The sequence below is a fragment of the Oryctolagus cuniculus genome, chromosome 2, assembly GCF_964237555.1.
Source record: "Oryctolagus cuniculus chromosome 2, mOryCun1.1, whole genome shotgun sequence".
Taxonomy (NCBI): Eukaryota; Metazoa; Chordata; class Mammalia; order Lagomorpha; family Leporidae; genus Oryctolagus; species Oryctolagus cuniculus.
Genome location: NC_091433.1, coordinates 187,012,811 through 187,022,713, shown reverse-complemented (window position 1 = coordinate 187,022,713; position 9,903 = coordinate 187,012,811). Strand labels below are relative to the sequence as shown.

The following is a 9,903-nucleotide window of genomic DNA, read 5'->3' as shown; positions in this document are numbered from 1 at the left end:
GTGATGATTCCCATTCTATGTAAGTTTTTCCCCAATCAAAATTAATTTCATTAGGTCTGAATTTCCAACATCAGTAAAAATGTTGAATTTTTTTTTTTTAATTACTTATGTATTTGAAAGTCAAAGTTAGAGAGTTAGAGGGCGAGACAGCGAACTTACATCTGCTGGTCCCCCCCCCCCCCCCCCGCCAGATGGCGTAATGGCTGGGGCTGGGTCAGGCCCAAGCCAAGAGCCAGAAGCTTCTTTCAGGTCTCCCCTGTGGGTAGCAGGGCCCTAAGCACTTGAGCCGTCTTCCACTGCTTTCCCAGGCCATTAGCAGGGGGCTGGATTGGAAGTGGAGCAGCCGGGACACGAATAGTGCCCATGTGGGATGCTGGCACTGCAGGTGGAGGGTTTACCTGCTATTCCACAACGCCAGCCCCGTTGAATCATTTTAGTGGTATTTTCAGTGATAGAATCAGCTAGTAACCTTTACCAAACAAGAACTAGAACAAACAAACAAAAATGCAGGATCAGGAGAATAGTTTAAAAACCATAACAGAGGAGAAAAAAAAAAAAGAAATTAAGTATTTATGCAGTCTTGCTTTAAGGGCATATTTTACAAATGTCACTTGGCATAATATGCAATGATAAATAGCAGAAACCCTTGCACAAGCAATATGATGGAGATTGACCTGAAGATATCCTGAGCTATTCCTTTATAAGAAATTTCATGCAAATTATCTTTCCCAGACCTTATTGTAACGTCTGGGAGAAGGAGTTGGAATACAAACCTTAGGCAGAATTTTCATTCTAGGCTGGCTACCCACAACTTTCCAGACTTCAAAGACCAAGGCTGGAACATCTTCATTTATTGTACAGAGATGACATCAGTGCTTTGCCCTCAACCTGTCAAATTTGCAAAATAATTAAATTTGTATCTTTTAGTTCTCATCATCTTCACAGCCAACATCCTTGCCATCCTAAATCTATACAGAGAAAGTAAGAATGCCAAGTCTCAGAGAGTAAGTAGTGTGCCAGGGTCATTCAGCCAGTGGGGGGGGGGGGGGAGAGGGAGAGGGAGGGAGAGAGAGAGAGAGAGGCAGGCCTGTATGGAAAGCAGGTCTGTGCAAGCCCAGATAACATCATCCTCATTCCAAAGCTGCCCAGAGCAGGGGATGCTGCAGGCAATGTTTGCCCAGAGTCTGATTTTGTGCAGCGCTGGCCGTGGGCCAGGCCTCAGAGTTTCCTGAAGTGTTCTGCGAGTTACCGGGGGAGACGGAGCTTTGAACTTGCCTGCTATAACACGGGCTGGTTCCCAGGATCATAAACATGTTTCTGAACCTAATTAAAGAGCCTCGTGAAAAGGGCGCGAGCAGGACTGAGACACGACGGTCGGTGTAAAACCGGCCCGTGGGCCAGAACGGGAGCGCGGCTGTTCCCAGACTCGGGAGGACGGAGAGTTAAGAGCTTTAGCGAGAAGAAAAGGCTCTTTTACAGTCCTGGCTGGGGACCTGGGCTGTACCGGAGAGGGAATGTAGGAGGCATAATTGAGGCTTGTAAAACATTTCCAGACAAAATCGCTTAATGTGTTTTGGAGAGTAAAAAGCAACAGTGCACATAATCCATAAATTTGGGCAGCTTTCTGCAGAGTCAATAGAGCCGGATCCAGGCGATCAGGAGGACGGCCAGACCAGCGCGTGCTGGGCGCGACGGCTGCAGGTGGACTGGGCCCAGCGTGCGAGACCCTGGAGCGGCAGCCGATTGGCTTTGGATTCTTGCTCCGCCCCCTCTCTCAACGGGCGAGCTGGGACAGGTTCTTTAACCTGCTGGAGTTCTGCTAACTCACCTGGAAAGTGAAGGAGAAATAGCACCTACCTTGTAGGTTTCCTGGGAGAGTTAAGTATTCGAACGTCTGAGCCAGTGCTTGGCACATGGGACGGGCTTATACGATGTTTGCTGACTGTAAACTGCTCTCTTGGGACTGGGCTGTAGCTGGGAAGGGCCACGCTGTGTCCCCTGTGTCCAGAGGCCTCCTCACGTCTTGTTCTTCCTCCCATCTTCTCTCCGACTTCCTCTCTGCTTGTTTTGGTTGCTTGCCAACAACCCCTTCACCAATGTATTCTTCCAAACTGTCCCTTTCACCATCAGACAAATCTCTGGTGATGACTCATCCTTCTCAGAACAAAGTTCAAATTTCTGGGCCCTTTGGACCCAGGTTAACTTTCTGGGTCGCGTCCAGCGATGTCCGCTGTGGTAATCGTGTGTCAGGTGCTTCCAGTGTCCCCTTATTCTAGACAAGTGGTAAATACTGCGCTTCCTGGCTTCCTGGTGGCTTCTCTCAGTGGTTGTCCAATGCCCCCCACACAATCTCCACACCATAAATGCAGTAAGGATCGCTTGCAGCTCCTTCAGGACACTTTGCGAGTATAATCTTGTGATGTAAGAATTGCTTTTCTTGTGTTTCTTCCTGGACACGGAGCTTTGAGGAGAGATGTCACTATAACATCTCCAGGGACCTCAGTAGATACTTGTCAGATTGAATTGCAGCTGTTTGGAACCCAGGCTGTATGTCTTCTCCGGATCCTCCTCTGGCCCTGGGTCAACGCTGGGCTACCTTTTCCTTGATTCTCCCAGAACCACTGCTAAACCTCAGTCTCCACTTCAGGCAGTGGTGGGGTGGCAGCCAGCAGAAAGGAAGAAAAGTGACCCCTCTTAGTCTTAACACATGGTGGTATAAGAATGCCGACTTGGTGGTTTTCTAACCATGGACTCTGCCGTGAAGAGCAGTTGTGACTGTAAGTGCAGCGGCAGCCCTGCCCTCGCTTCTGGGGCAGCCCCAAAGCTCTCTGAGTTAGTGAACGCCAAACTGGAACGTGTCTGGGAGACGATGTAGTTCAAGATCATACTCTAACGAGTTTTTCCAGTGGGTATGTCTTGTTAAAAATGGGGCCGAAAGTTGGGTGCAGCGGGTGAAGCTGCCTTTTGCAACATTGATACCCCACATCAGAATTCTGGTTTGAGCCAGTTTGTTTTACTTCCAATCCAGCTTTCTGCTAAGGTACCTGTCAAGGCAGTGGATGATGACCCAAGTGTTTGGGCCTCTGCCTGATAGAGGTGTGAGCAGGGTGAAGCTGCTGGATCCTGGCTTCAGCCTGGCCCAGCTGTGACCATTGCTGCCATTTGGGGACTGAATCAACAGTTGGAAGATTCCCCTCTCTCTCCCCCCTTGTTATTCTGCCTTTAAAACAAACAACAACAACAAAAATCTTTGTAAAAAAAATTACTGTTTTCTTCCCACAGTCATTTTTCGTTCTACCTGACGAAAGATGTTAATACTTCGGCTTTCTGTACGAATCTGGCAGCATCGCCATCAGGGTCCCTGTTAAATGAGCATCTCTTTGTGGTCAGCAAAACACTTTCCGAGTTATGTCACCCTGAGCCCCCCAGTAGCCTGGGAAGGCAGGGCAGCATTTGCGGTCTTTACGGATGCAGACGCTGCAGCCCACAGCAGGGAGGTCATTTCCCGTCACAATCAAGCTGGGGCCCCGTAGTCACTTGATAGCGGACTCTGAGCTCTTAGGCATGTGCTCTTGGCCCCCAGACACATCCTTCTCCAGCTGCCCCTGTCCGTCGGCCAGCCTGCAGCCCCGTGCTGGAAGCTTGAGGCAGACCTCCAGGGTCCTCGTCCAACGCTGCAATCCAAGGACTTCCAAATCCAATTCCCTCTTGGAGACCTTGAGTCGGAGAAGTTTAGGGCAGCTGGGAGTTTTCTGGTTACTTTTTCAAAAACCAGGTTCAGGTTGCTAACAGCCCGGTGCATACAAAGAGTGAATTATTTCAGAAGACTCTGTGACTTTTTGATGGCACAAGCAAGAAAGTAACAGCCTTGAACTTCCTTCAGAACCAGAAAGGACGTGTTTGCAGACGGTCTGCCTGCCGGAGGCTGCCTCACTCTTGTTAACCTTTAGAAGGACGGACAAAGAGGTCGCTGCAGATTCTCTGGGAGCAGGGTGCAGACTCACACGATGGTGATGGGGACTGTCCCCAAGGCTCCCGCCCTTCTCGGCTCACGACTTTCTCCTCTCATTCCTCTCGCCCATGTCTTCCAGGTGCACGGCTCACTCCCCACCAGGAGTCGGAAGATAGCATTAACTGCACCATCCCGAGAAAGCGCTGGGTGTATCTTTCATTCGGACAACTAGAGAACCCAGGCTGGCAGAAGGAGCAAAAATATCGATTTTCCTTCAGCGTTTGTGTGCAGACTATGAAATTCCCTCCTTCACTCGCAGGTAATTGGCCTCCTGAACGTCTGTTGTAACCACATCGTCCAAATGTCTACTATCTGGGGGCAAACCTCTGCTTAAACAATGCATCAGTGGAAAATATTAAGTATGTGTGGAGTGAGGTAAAACATACACGCACATTATAAATCGGTATAATATTAATTGGGGAATAGTGTGATTGTATATGCCTCATATGCTATATAAAGACATATGTTTCAAAAGAAATAAAAAATTATATTCATAAGGATATTTATGGAAGTGTTCCCATAAGAGCAAAAACCTGGGAGTGATTGAAGTGGGTTGTAATAGGCGAACCACTTACTGAGTTACAGTTTTCTCTAGCCATTAAAATAATAATTACAAAGATTATTCAGATCATAATCTTCAGACCAAAAATGTTAATGACAGAGGTCTGTGCAAACAGTAGAATTCCAGTTGGAATACAGGCTGTGATGGGGTTCATGAAAAATGTTTTCTCCATGTGAACCAGGCCCAGAAGTGAAAATATCATGCTCACACGGGGGCAGGAGGGCAAAGCTTACGTATTTTTATGTTCTGATTTCCTGAGATTTCTTGTCAGTGTACCAGACACCAAGAAACCACTTTTGTTGTCTACACTATGATGTTTGAATATAATTTATATTAGATCTCATTCCTAAGGGCTTATTAAAATACATTGTTTTAGAAAAACATTAACAGTGATGACGATTTTTATGAAGATTTTTATGCGTCATGAAAGGAACAGAGTAACTGAGACAGATATTGGTCTATTACCTAACTCTGTAAAATCTGCGTATTTTGTCACACTTGCTTTATGTTTTAAAAACAAGTACAGTGTCATAGGCACCACAGAAGCCCCTTAACACAGTGGATTTTTTATATCTTATTTCTGCTACACCATTTCTGTGTATCACTAATTTTCTTCAAATGGCAGGTTTCTATGTGACTTTCACAATGAGCCTTAATCTACCTGTCCCTGGATTTTCTTAAAGTGAGGGAGGAAGGATTACACACACCTCCCAGGATAAGGACCAAACGAACAGAGTCTTGGAGATTACCAGAACTCCACGGGAGGAGTGGGGGTTGGCCAGGCGAGATGGGGAAATGCCTGCTGTGTCTAAAGAACAAGAGCCCAGAGGCACAGCCTGGAAGAAATGGTGATGGGTCCCTACGACTGTCTCAGCTTGGCTCTAGGGGAGGGAGGAGTTTTCTGCAGGGACGATTCCTGGCTCACCTGGGGGAGCGTCTCGGCCCCACTCGCCTGTGTGTCTCTAGCATCGGCCGCCCTATTCTCATGCCCTCAGGCCTTCCTTGCTCTCTGCTCTGGCTTCTCACAGCCCAGCACAAGCCTCAGTGGACGGCCTAAGGACCTGTGGAGGGCTGGTGTTTGACCTAGTGGTGAAGATTCTGCCTGGGATGCCTGCCTCCCATATCAGAGTCCCTGGGTTCGAGTCCTGGCTCCCCTCTCCAGTCCAGATTCCTGCTGATGCGCACCCTGGAAGGCAGCAGGTGATGGCCCGAGTACCCACGTGGGAGACCCAGACTGAGCTCCTGGCTCCCGACTTCAGCCTGGCCCAGCCCTGGCTGCAGCAGGCATTTGAGGAGTGAACCAGTGGATAGAAGAAGTCTGTGTCTGTCTCTCTCTGCTTTCAAATAAATTAAATAAATAGATAAAATAAATGAAAGGGTCTAGTGTGATTATTTATATCCCTGCCTATTTGACCTACAGACAATTTCACTGTGTTTCTCATAAAGGGAAGCCCTGGAGACAATCCTGACCGTGGCTCTCTGTCCAAAGTCTGTGATCTGGGATTCAGAAGAGCCACAGAATGAGTGAACACTTCCCGTCCCAGATGCCGACCAGACCTTGTCCACTGGGTGAGGCTCTGTGGGCCAGGCCCGGGCTCTGGAGTCTAGGGATCATTGTGTTTGTGGGAACTGGATGGAGAAGGGAAACCCCGTGGGTCTTCTGTGGTCCAGTGATGGGCTGCTGCACAACCAACCATCCCAGATCCAGTGGCTCAAAGGACACAGTCACCACCTCTGCTCACGAATGGATGATCCGGCGGCGCTCGGCGGAGGCAGAGCAGGTCTGTGTCCCAGGGCATCAGCTGGAGCAGCTTAGGATCAGAGGATCGTCATCTGGGAGCTTGTAAGAGGCACCACCTTAGATCTTCTAGTCCTGTCTTGGATTTGTACTTGGCTGGAATGCCTATCAATTAAGGCAACTGCCAGCTCTCTGGGGGAACCTGGAAGTGAAAAGCAGTGTGAGTTTGGAATCTGGTGAGCCCCGGCTTCTTGAGTGCATTTCTCTCCTCCTGCATTTCATCATAGCTGCCAAGGGGGCACGTTCAGACCTAGAAACCTAGAAACCTCCCTATCTGGGTCATCCGGCTCATGAGACCCCGTCCCGTTTTCCGTGTGGCTGCAGACTACAAGGTTGCCAAGCTCCCGTTCACGTAAAGAACATTCCTACGACTTTTCCGTAACTTCCCTGATGCCGTCACCGACAGGTTTCTCAGGATTCCCGACACTCTCTTTGAGGCCTGCTACGTTTTGGATATGGTTTGAGCATCTCCCCCAGGGGTTCAAGTGCTGGAAGTCCGGCCCTCCGTGTGGTGATGTTGCGAGGTGGTGGTACCTGTAAAAGGTGTAGCCTGCTGGGATTTGATTAGGTCACTGGGTCCATGCCCTTGGAAGGGGCTAGAGTAGGTCTCCTGGGACCTGGAGTGAGTTCTTGGGAGAGGAGCTGATGCCTGAATTGCTCTCTGGCTTCCTGTCTCGCCAGGTAATCTCTCCTGGCACGTGCTCTCCTCCAAGCTGTGATGTGGTCAGCGTGACCCTCAGAGGAGCTGGCGCCATGCTGTTTGGAATTTCAGCCCCAAAACCGTGACCTAAATACAACTCTTTACAAAGTACTCAGTCTCAGGTATTTCATTATAGCAATGGCAAAGGTACCAATATGAAGCCCTTTAGGCCGCCTGTCTCCAAGCCAATGTCGTACATTTTAGGATTGTATTAAGCTAGCACCTGACTTCCAGGTACAAAAACCTATTGTGGTTATCTATGGCTGTGTACCAATGCACCCTGAAACTTGGTGGCTTCAAACAATACTTGTTCATGTTACTCCTACATGGGGTGTGAGGTCTCAGCGGGGCTAGTCCATCTCTGTGCCACGTGGCATCAAATGGGGCTGGAGAATCTACCTCGGGTGGCTCCTTCCCATACCACTGATGGTGCTCCCTGGCTACCCAAGCCCCTGCACGGGGCAGATTGGGTCTCCTTGCTGCAAGGAGACTGCACTTCCCGAACAAGCAGCCCAGGAGATCACGGCTGAGAGCGGCCGCTTTCTCCTGGTGAAGTGGTCACGGAGCGAGGCTCCTCTGTTGCAACCCAAGTCCCAAAGCATGTGTGAGGGGCTGTGTGGTTGTGATCAGTTTTGTGAAATACAGTCTGCCACAGGATGCTAACACTTCGAGGGCTGGATTGTTGTTTAAAGCCACTGGGAAGCTGGAGCTATTGTTTCTCAACACAATCATTATGTGCACGATTCCCAAATGTTTTTGTGACTAAGAACCGTAGCTGACTTAATCCAGCTTTGCTTTTGGACACTTCATCTGGCCGCAGAGTTGATTGCCAGTAGTTACAAGAAATTTTTCATTCCAGACAGGCTGAACCAGGTTTCCCCTCTGTCCAAGAGTGTGTTTCGTCACCATCAGGCCTTTCTGCCTATGGGAGGTTGCAGATCTCACCAGGAGTGTTCTCCAGCCCCTACCACCTCCCATCCATCACTTTGTCCTCTACACTCCTCTGCCTGCAAGTTATATGTCAACCCCACACTTCCCGCTTGATTCATAGCTCATTTTCCCCTCTGCAAGAGGCAGGTGCAGCATAGCAATTAAGACGATAGACTCTGGAGTTGCACTGGCGTTAGAAGACCCCTGGCTTATTAGGTGTGTGCTGCTCTGGTTAATTTCCTTCCATTCCTCTCTCTCTCTCTCTCAGTTGTCTTATGTGTACACTGGGGTACACATAGCACTTGCTATGATCTGAACATTTATGTCCCCACAAAACTCATATATGGAAGCTTAATCCCCAAGATGATGCTATTAAGCGGTGGGACTTTTAAGTGGGTGATGAAGTCATGGGGCTGTGCTGTCTTGAATGGGATTAGCACCCTCATAAACGAATCCTGAGGGAGCTTCTGTCTTGAGAGGTGCACAGAAGGCACATCAAGGGGGAAAGGGCCCTCAGCTGGCGCAGGATCTGCAGGGCACCTTGATCCGGGACTTCCCAGCCTCCAGGACGCTGAGTGAAGCTTTTCTGCTGTTGATAACTTACCCAGCCTAAGGTATTTTGCTACAGTGGCCGGCATGGACTAAGGGAGCGCCTAGCAGAGTTGATGTGAAGACTGATAGAGTCGATAGAGTCGATAGAGTCAGACCAGTACCTGGCATGATTTTGGCTATCACTCCAGAGCGCCTTAGTCTCCTCCAGACACTTTCCTTGGCCTTCCTTCCAGTTGTGCTGTCTCTCCCGCTGAATAGAGATCAAGCCCGGACATTTTTCTTTTTTTCTGGTTTAGAGTAAGTGTGGATTTAAAAAAAGGAGTGCCCTTTCACTTTTGCTCAGTGTTATTATGCATAAGACAATTTCACAATTTGACCCTTTTACTTATGGTGTGTTTCTTTTTTTGAAGGGCAGAGAGGTAGAGAGGGGAAGGAGAGGGGGCAGAGAAAGATCTTTCATTTGCTGCTTTGTTCCCCCCAGTGGCTGTAACAGCGATGTCTGGGCCAGGCTGAAGTCAGGAGCCAGGAACTTCATCCTGGTCTCTCACACGGGTGGTAGGGACACAAACACTTGGCCTGTCTTCTGTTGCTTTCCCAGGCATATTAGCAGGAAGCTGGTTTGGAAGCAGAGCAGTGGGGACTTGAACAAGCACTTGGTTATGGGATGGCAGCATCAGAAGCAGCAACTTCACCCTCTCCATCACAATGCTGGCCCCACACTTGACCTTGATACCTTTCTGTAGGCAGACTTCTAAGAGGGCCCCTAAGTCCCTGCCCCTGTTGAGCATGGCCAGCAGGATTCCCAGGGCTGTGAAGGTGATGGATTTTAATCTTATGATGAGGTTTTATTATAAGGCACAGATAACTCTGAACAAGGGAGAGAGAGGATGTGGGTGGGATTGGCCCATGCCATGAGGTCTTTACATTGGGTACAGAGGTCAAAGGCAGGGTATGCGAGAGGCAGCGCGTGTGAGAGAGATTTGATCTCAGGCTGCTTTCTCACTGCTGGCTGTGAAGGTGGAGGGGACAACGTGGCAGGGAATGCACATGGCCTCAAGGAGCTGAGAGCGGCCCCTCCTGACAACCAGCAGGGAATCAGGGACCTCAGCCCCACATCACAAGGAGCTGAATTCTGCTACCGCCACCTGGGTTTGGCCCCAGGCTGCAGATGACGAAGCAGCTGGCCGACTCCTTGATTTCTGCCTCAGGGGAAGCTGGGAAGTCAGTCCAGCTGTGCTGTGTCTGGCTTTCTGAGTTAACAAAACTCGAGGATCCTGAATGGGTAGCATTTTAGATGGGGAAATTTGTGCTGATATGTTCTGTAGCAATAGATAACTGTCTTAGCTTCC

At 49.3% G+C, this 9,903-nt stretch overlaps 2 long non-coding RNA genes across 4 annotated transcripts; one reads left to right on the top strand and one right to left on the bottom strand.

Moving 5' to 3' along the window:
- Window positions 1-239: 239 nt before the first annotated feature.
- Window positions 240-4,093, bottom strand: LOC103347817 (uncharacterized). The gene is made up of 3 exons (XR_516313.4): window positions 1,858-4,093; window positions 774-888; window positions 240-485 (listed from the first exon to the last, which is right to left on the bottom strand). It is a non-coding gene; the product is annotated as an uncharacterized lncRNA (long non-coding RNA).
- On the top strand, window positions 1,122-7,175 carry LOC108176384 (uncharacterized). Of its 3 annotated transcripts, none has more exons than XR_001793026.3 (3): window positions 1,122-1,860; window positions 4,092-4,271; window positions 5,570-5,945. It is a non-coding gene; the product is annotated as an uncharacterized lncRNA (long non-coding RNA). The 3 variants fall into 3 exon arrangements; XR_001793027.3 differs by having other exon boundaries at window positions 1,126-1,860; window positions 5,603-5,945; XR_011386960.1 differs by lacking the exon at window positions 5,570-5,945 and adding an exon at window positions 7,054-7,175 and having other exon boundaries at window positions 1,129-1,860.
- The last annotated feature ends 2,728 nt before the right edge of the window (window positions 7,176-9,903 follow it).